Source organism: Danaus plexippus (genome assembly GCF_018135715.1).
Source record: "Danaus plexippus chromosome 18 unlocalized genomic scaffold, MEX_DaPlex mxdp_20, whole genome shotgun sequence".
NCBI lineage: Eukaryota > Metazoa > Arthropoda > Insecta > Lepidoptera > Nymphalidae > Danaus > Danaus plexippus.
Genome location: NW_026869853.1, coordinates 4,091,928 through 4,101,513, shown reverse-complemented (window position 1 = coordinate 4,101,513; position 9,586 = coordinate 4,091,928). Strand labels below are relative to the sequence as shown.

Genomic DNA, 9,586 nt, shown 5'->3' with positions numbered 1-9,586 from the left:
AAGTTATACGATACGACATTTACTATTTTTACGTTTCTGGTTTAGTCGTATCTTGAATAACTGATAGCTTAAATGATATACACATATATAATTCGTAAAGTTAAGGTAAGATAAGGTGTGCGTAAAGTAACTTATATTAAGGTTGCATTAGTAAACAGTTTGATATCACAGTTTTTATGCTGATAAATATTAAAATCAGTGATGTTAAATAACATATCGTAGTTAGAGTGTAATTAACGATATTCACTTAAAAATTATATCTGATCCAGTTATTCACGTACCTCGTATGTTTTACGCTCACCTGTTTAATAAATACGAGGTTTTAATTAAAACTCAATTTCATTATTCTTTTATCAGATAGTTACGATTCCGTGATCACGTCACCTGGTCAAATTATTATGAAATATCAATTTAATATTAAACTATCATAGTTACATACTGCCGTGTATAAATAAAATTAGCGGCCATTTTGTTTATGCCCGTCACAACCCGACGCACGTCGCTGGCCCTCGTAATTATGATGTTAGGAACCGAACACGTGTGTTTATATCGCGAATAAGACGTCAGTGTGGGTGTATACGGCACATGTATGGGCATGTGTGTGTGTCGGCGTTTTTGATTTCTGGCGTTTGTCTAACAGTAATTACAGTATACCTTGCACCCGCAGGCGCGTCCGCCTCCATCCATCTGTTGCGTTATTTTTTATTGTCTTAATCATAACGTCGAATAGGCGTACGAATAATGTTCTGCCTTTAAAAGTTTTAATCGTGATTGTTATCGTTTTTCGATAACATTGCATACTCGCCCCTTATATTAGTAGAACGCTTGAGTTGGCATGTTGTTTGCGCTGAAATTAAATTAGTTTATAATAGTACCAAGAGCTTTCATATTTTACCGTTGATTATAGCAGTATATGCCAAGATTGTTAATATTTCACACTAGAAAATTGTGTAGTGTGAAACATCTATTATAAGAGTAAATTGCGTTCCGGAAATTTTATAACGTGTTGACGCCAGCATAAAACATTTTTCAACAGAAAAAAAAATTGTTTCGTTTGAATACGGAAAGATAACAAAGGAACGTGGAGGTTGTATTTTGTAATAAAAACAGAACAACAGCTAATGACCCTACAGCTCATGACCACAAAAGTTAACGACTTAATCCACACTCTTTGTAAATCCAGACGAAGTACAAAAAAAGACTATAAATATCATTAGTAAGATATAAAACAGCAATCGATTAAAGAAACTCTCTTCAATATGAATATCTATTATTTAATAAAATATATATTAATAGAGAAATGTATTAAGACGAAACACAAATAAACTATGTACATATTCAAATAGATAGATGTCCTTTTGATGGGATCAATGTATATATATAAAAATCCGTGAACGTAGTAAATAGTACAATATTACATAATGACCCTTAATATCACAATGATAAAGAATACATCTTTTAAGTTCTCCAAGGACAAACGCAGAGTAACAAAGTCAAACAATAAAATTGTAAGGCAACAAAAGATAAATACAAAGAGCATTTAGTAAGTCGCTTTACGAGAAGTGCTCCCCACGACGGCACGACTTGTTCGGGACCAAATTTGTATAGCTCCCTCACTTTTCATTTCAACTTACTAATGCATCGACTGTTTGTTTAGCAATTGAATTAGTTAACATAATCTAAGTTTATGACAAGTACATATAGTATTTTAACTGATAAACATTAAATTTTTGGACTGTTCTAAAAAAGCATTGTTGCATTTGTTTCTATCACGTGGTACTGTAATATAAATATTGTTTTTTTATAATTCAGATCAACCTCAAAGTGTTTAAACGTCGGAATAAGTGATTCAGTTTTTTTACGTCACTGTCATCAGGTAGCACGAGATGTCACAACGGGATTCTCTCGTCTTTGTATTATTTATTTACTGTATTTGGTTTTTCTATACTTGTAGCTTTTGTAGTGAATCTAAAGATATTGACGTCTCCATCGCGATTCGACACGCTTTGCCGTCTATGGGATGACGTTTCGATATTCACCAATTGTTATATCTTCAACTTTTGATCTATAATGGACCCTTCTCCAAAGACTTAAAGTATACATTCAAGTGAGTTCCTTTGAAAACTGAGATATTTGAAGTAGCACGGACCCCTTGTAGCGTGTGGTGATGACTTAATTTCGGCCATTTGCTATGCAGGATTGCGTATCCTCTTGGTTCTTTTTTTCGTTTATATTAAATGAAAGTAACAATACTTATTATGTCAAATATCTAAAAATATTATGAATTAGTATTGTAAATTGTTCTGTATTTCTATGTTTAAATATTATCACGCCATAAAATAGATTCAAGATATTGATTTAAAATTAAAAAATAAAAACTTACCATCTTCAATATAAATAAGTTCTATATACAAGAATATACGTATTTACAGTTCTACATAACAGTCTCTTCTTTATAAAAAATTGTTAGCAATTCATAAATTTCCTATGATTTGCTAAAGAAACACAAGATGAGGCGAGAGTGTAAATGTAGTATTAGAATTCAATAGATTCACCGTGTGGGTGTCGGGTCTATAACGTTGTAGGAAGAAGAGCTTCAGCAGTGCCTGGGACTCGCGACACAGGTGTAAGTTTAAGGGGCCCCTATCTAACGCGCGTTAAACGCCCACCTCCACCGTACAAGCTCCTCTGTCTACCTAACCCAATTTGAAAAGAACGTACTAGGGCTGCCTTCGAAGTATGTTCCAAGAATGAATTGATATTAGTTCTGGACAGGCCCAACAGTCTTTGAGTAGGTTGTTGAGAGATTTAGCCGTCATACCTCACACCCACTTCTACCGCGTACAAATCCACGACGAACCTATTTCTATTGAGTTCATTAGTAAGCTCGTAATATTTATTGACCTTGATCGTATGGTGTTTGGGGATGTTGGTTGTTCCCAAGGAACCGTAAGATCTATCATCACAACGCGCTTTAAAATTCGCGAATACATAAATATGTCTGGTCTGGAGGCAAATGCACAAATATCCTCTGGGTTTTTGTATTGTTTCTCATACGTATCCATCATTATAGTCCTATCCGAAGCCGCTTTAAGGATATATTAAGGCTAGACGTTTGATTTTATTGTCCTAGTACCTTCTCTCACAAAACCAAGTGATCGCTCGTTTGTGGTTATTTCCCTTTGCGCTCTGGCTACCGAAAGACGAACCGCTTCACGTATGATTTCCAAAACCCTATGGTGTTGACGCGAGTATTGGCCGCTATCCAGGAGTATCTGACATGCCACTAACAAACGCATCAACTAACAGCCTTCCCACAGATATAGCAAGTTTTTTCGGTACCTTTACCTCATTTTACTAAATTACTCTGATCTGGGACAGTCATTTGGAACGTATTGAGATAAAATTTTCATGAAGTTGCGCCATTTTAGTGCTAATTGGATGCAAAAATCTCCTATGTCTAACCACTCGTTCTGCATCTCTACACTCATTGCATGGACCTCATATTTATCATTATCGTCTTGCCAAAAAAAAAAAAATAACATTTCAATTCAATGTATATTAAATTGTATATTTTTTATTAGAAAAATACCAATTTTTGCATATAATATTGCCCGTACATTAAGCATAGCAATATTCAAGCACCATGAAAAATAAACGTAGATAAAAAAAATATATGAAATCACTCCAGTATTAATGTTCTCCACCATGATTAGAGATACATTTTATGTTAACAATTAACGTGTAAATTTCAACAACAAACACAAATGCATATAACATCATGAATCAGTATTTCGTTACATTGAATCTGTCTGCAATGTAATTGATACGTGGTTCAACAGTTATTACCATTAATTTGCATGTAATTTTGCTAAAAACAAATTGCATTTTAATTATAAAAGCGCTCAGATATCACACTTCGTGTAAAGGGAATCACTGACATACCTTATAATATGCTTATTATAACATTTTTTTTTTATATAATGTGCATCTTTAATCTCACAGTTTTAGTTACTTTATGTCGTAATACATTAAATTATATTTCGATCTTATATTTAACAAAATTATCAAGAAATTAAAACATAGTATAGTATATTTTATATGTTTAGAAAATTCATATATCTTAAATGTCTCTGAAAGTTCGTTACAGAAAATTAATACCGCGGAATAATAAATAAATTATTTGTATTAATATAATTAATAATACACAATAATAAAGGCACACGAAAATAATTGGGGATAAGATTAATCAATTTTAAACACGTAGAATTTTCCTTTATCAAACACCAAGTACACCAAATACCAAGAGCTATTTATAAAACTAGAACCTATAAGTATTCTATTTTCATGTTATTAATTTGTATCAACTAGAGCCCGGTTTTGAATGTTAACACATTAATATTATATGGTGCACATAATTAACGTCAGTCATTCAGTTCTAATAAGCCATTACTAGGACAATTTACATTCTAATATCTATGGCACGACCAATTTGCAAGTAAAACAGATATTCGCCCGTATTTTAATAGCCGAATAACATTACTCTGTAAATCCTTTTATGTATTTAGAAGTACATGAAAAAATATTGTTTTGATATTGTCCTGTTCATTAAATATACGTTCATAATGATTATGTTAGGTACGTTATAAATCACAATTAACTAAAATGACTCCGTTTAATTAATGTACCCTAGTACATTTGCATATTGTTATGTCACGAACTTACTTCAATAATATAATGAATTCTAAGTATAATATTCAAACATAAACCGTGTTTGTACGAATGAAAAGTAAGAGTTTATTTAAAATTTTATATCTAAATTTTTATAAGATTGAAAAAAAATATTTAGCACCACTCTTTTTTTTGTTTTGTCTCAGACAGACATTTGACAGATTTTTTTTATTTTGTCTCACTTTTCAAACAAAAGCTTTAGCTATAAATTAAAAACGCTTAATTAATAGTAGAGAGTAGTTAGGACTAACGTCGTATATATATTTCTTGATTTGACAGGACTCACGAAGTTAATAAATATATTTTCTAAGAGATTTAACATAATTCGTGAAGTACCTGGATTAGCAGCGCCTTTAGCGACTTTTAATATTGTATAAATTAATATTGAATTCCCTTAAAACCTCAAATATACTTTTCAACTTATTACAATAGAATAACAGGGTAAAATCAAGTATCGATTAAAAACATTGAAAGGTCAGAGACTTAAATGATTATTGTTTATTGAGATTTGAAAGTACACTATTGATTTTTAATCAAAAGATGAATCTGACTATCACTAAAAATAATTTTATAAAATATTTAATCACATTGCTATACGTAAAAGTATAGCTTTGATAATGACGTCATGAAATTACCACAAAGTTTAAGTAATAAGAACTTATTAAATATTGACGGAATCAATGAAGCACCTATACGGCCTTTGACTTAACTGTACCGCATTATGCATAGCTCACTGCTGAAACTATTTAGAACTGCGCTTAGATATACAGAACCGAACCAATAAAGCAGCAACTAATATATCCCGCTCAAAATTTGCATCTCAAACGCGTCTCGTAGGTTCTTCGACATTAATGGATAGAATTTTAGGCTATATTAGAAACTAGAATCAAAGCGCTGTGAGAACAATGTTGACTGAGTGGTGAGTGTGTCCGTGTTATCACTGAATATAGATGAGCCTTAGTTATATATTTATATATATACTTATATATGAAAGCGAAGTCTGGCTGTGTTTGGTACTCTTTCAATAAAAAAAATACTCAATGGATTGTAATGAAACTTTACACTAATACAAACTATACATCAGAGTTACGGATATGCCATAATTTATCCCGAATTACGTGTAGTTCCTGCGGGAACATGCTATGACAGTTGTATTTGTGTGAAGTCACTGTCGCGTAGTTACCGTATCCATTTATTTATTATATATAACTTGTGTCCCTGTTTTGATTTCAAAATCCACACGGAAGTAAAATGAAATAAAATGTATAGCAATTTTTTAATGCAATTGTGACATATTATATTTTAATCTAAATAATGATTTGTAACATTTTCCTTACAAGTGAAGACTTTATGCCAACGTTCTTTTTATTCACAGACAAACAAAGCTTCGCGGTATCATTTTCCAAGCATTCGTATGATAAGAGACGATGTGACGCGTCTGTAATATCACGCGCATTAACTGCGCCAACTTTACTAAATTATCTCATTTGTAACTACACGTTAAATATTATTATCATTATATGTAAGATAGTTTAAACTCTGAATGGGAATTAAATGTGATAATAATGTTTTTTTATCATTTATTATAATAAATTTATCTTAAAATAACATTGAGAAATAGACAGTAGTCCCGAAACTTGTCCAAAAATAGAATCTATACTAACACAAAAATAGTAGTGTTGTGACATATTATATACTATTTATATTATACTGTTGCTGGTAATTAATTAAAATTATTTCCACCTTACGAAATTCGTTTAAAAAAGACAATAAAGACGTAATAAAAAATATTTAGAGGTCCAGAATTTGCTTGGTATTGATTTATTATATGAGATATACTTGTAAAAAAAAGACTGTATTATCTCAACAATGTCAGTTTTTTAATTATAAGGAAATTCTGTTTTTTTATCTGATTTCCTTTTTGCACATTTAGTACAATATCGATGAATTTTTTTCTTTTTTTCAATCCTTGTTTTCTTTTTTCCAATCTTGTTAATAATAAAATATGAATATTTTTTATTACTGTACCAGGTATACAATTAAAATTAAAATTACGAAGTGACCGTTAACTCCAACGAATACTTTCACAGAAAAACAATGTTCATTATAAACCTTTTTGATTCGGCCTTATTAACAATTACGCACCGGAAACCTGGCTGGTTGGAAAGGCGATAATAATCTATGCTTTTTAATTATACCAATAGGCTCCGCCCGGTGTTGTAATTTATATGAAAACGTCCAATCATATTACCGTTCGCTGACATGGAGTGTCAGTCTGGCATAAGAATATTAATCACTTTGTCGTTAGGATTTAAAATTTGATTTCGATGTCCAGTGTGTTTTATTTTACATACCATAGACAAGTTAAAATATGATTGGATTTGACGTTTCCTTCCAAGTTGAAAATAAACGTCGGTCTTTCGTTAAAAATAGTGTAAGCATATAAAAGTATCAGAATTTTATTACTTTTACAATAAATATAGGAAAAGATGGTTTTATTTTATAGAGCATCTTGCGACTATATTTTATAATAGTTTAATATCATAGTACAGTTCATATTAAATGTTCGGACAATGACAGTGACTGTCAATGATCGATGCGTAACACTGAGTGAAGCTCTAATATTCCACTTAAAAATTATCTATATATAATGTATAATTTACAGCTGTTCAAGCGGATGCCTTCTCACAAATTACAATTCAAAATAACACATTCTCTTACAGACGCGTCGGGCCGTGGGGAGATTCGAAATTAACTATAATTGCTTAATTCAGAACCCATGTTTGCTCAAATCGCCGCACAAGATCCTATGTAAGAAAGAGATGATGATATAAATCATGTGCGTGACGATAGAGAAGAAATGATTTTGGAAATTGTTTGATGCGCTGGCGTCTTCCAGGTATAAGAAATAACGTGCGAAGGAATTGAAATTGGGACCATTAGAGAGAACAATTTTACTAAAAAGATAATGATGTTCATAGTGAAAAAAGCCTTCGTCACTTTAAGAACTCACCGTCTATAAGTAATTATGGTTTAAAAATGTCTACACTAGATATAGTTTTACCTTGTAATATCTGGGACGGAGGACATACTCTTTAAAATGATTAAAATATTCTTCTTTGTTTTCAGATGTCTTCATCACCCGAGTAAAATAATTTGTAAAGGTAATTATATAAAAGTTTTGTTTTAAAACTTCACTTAATTTCATGAGAAAACTTGCCAAACCGTAAATTATATTATACGTGTTGTAACGTCATGGCAATAAATTTGATAGCTACTATTCCTATATCTGCACAGTTTATGGTAAAATTATTGATAATAAAACCAAGTTAAAGGAAAAATAAAACCATTACAAAAAGGTTCATCTGATGAGGTTTATTTACAATAAATTTTCAGATATAAAAATTTATTTATACCTTCCTTTAATAATTAAAGGTAGAACAGCAAAAAGCTAAAAGCCACTGTCCCAAGACAAATGGCTGCACCGTAAAGCCGAAGCAATTAATTTACATTTGACATTTGCAATGAAGCGGAAGACAAGTGTACTGTGGTTTTGTATCTCAATCACGAGATTTCCGGTACAATTATTTACTGTAAAGATCTGTTTGTAATGTCGAAATAAAATTATATTTTGATTTGATTATTTTAAAATATGTATTGGATATATGGAGAATGATGTTTAACGATTTGACTTGGCCAATTGAAAGAAAATCTAGACATATTAAATCCACACAAAGAACATTTACTGCATACGTATTGGCCTCACACGCTCGAACAAATTCTATTCAGAATGAACTTACCCTTATTCAAGATATACCAGGCAACGTAAACCAATTGTGTAGTACTACGAATTATTTATACATTTTTCTGACTAAATAAACACGTCATAGACGTATATGAGATTAATACCAGTTTAATTGATACAATTAATATCGTATATAAAATTGGTTAAAGCAATAACTTTCAAGATAAACTTTATTTTTGTTATAAAAGTGTTGGTCCCAGTGATAAATTTAAGAATCACAGAATTATACCGAACCACACTAATGACTGTTGTAAACAAGGAGGAATGATGAATGGTGGACTACAAATCCAGGTTATATTGTGACCTTTATTTGTAACCCAATAAGGACTTTTAGTGGAATGAAGAACCGTTTGTTAAAGGAAAACAAAGTTTCTTCTTTCTTCCTCTGATGTACAATCAAAGTTGTACCGCATATTTCTTCGCGTATTTCGGGAGCAAAGAGGAAATTGCTAGCCTCGGGCACCAACCATTATATTCTTTTATATTAACGTAATCTTGCTCGCTTAGATTTTTTAAATCAGGTCGTCCTTTATTGCGCTTTCATAGTCGGCTTTGCTGGATTTTTTAAAGTGGCAATTCAAAGGATGTTGACAGTGTGATTGAATTTATTTTCTTTTTAAATTCTATTTAATTAAAATTTAAAAAATTATTGACAATACTATTGATGTATATGTATATCACTCACATTTGTTTTAAATAAATAAACCTTCATGTTATGTTGCCTATTTTAAAATCCTGTATTTATTTTAAAAAAATGCAGTTAAGTCTGTGAAATGTGGATGTTTATAAAACCGAATGACAGCAAACATTATCACACATACATCACAACAATTAACAATTCTTTTTTGCGTCTAATCCACAAATACCTTAAATCCCTCATAAATTTACTCGATAGTTGTCAACGCAAAATCTTCTTCCCCGAAGACTGTTCTAAATTCAAGTTTGTATATGGAACGTTTATTAACTGCCAGACCGACATGTTAAAACAGATGTTCCGTCTTCGTTTGACGGATGGGTCAGGCGAGGTTGGCGGCCATCTTGCGAGATTCC

At 31.3% G+C, this 9,586-nt stretch overlaps 1 long non-coding RNA gene across 1 annotated transcript; it reads left to right on the top strand.

The window, feature by feature from the left end:
* The first annotated feature begins 7,074 nt into the window (after positions 1–7,074).
* Positions 7,075–9,172, top strand: LOC133318714 (uncharacterized). The gene is made up of 3 exons (XR_009753736.1): positions 7,075–7,165; positions 7,455–7,753; positions 7,861–9,172. It is a non-coding gene; the product is annotated as an uncharacterized LOC133318714 (long non-coding RNA).
* The last annotated feature ends 414 nt before the right edge of the window (positions 9,173–9,586 follow it).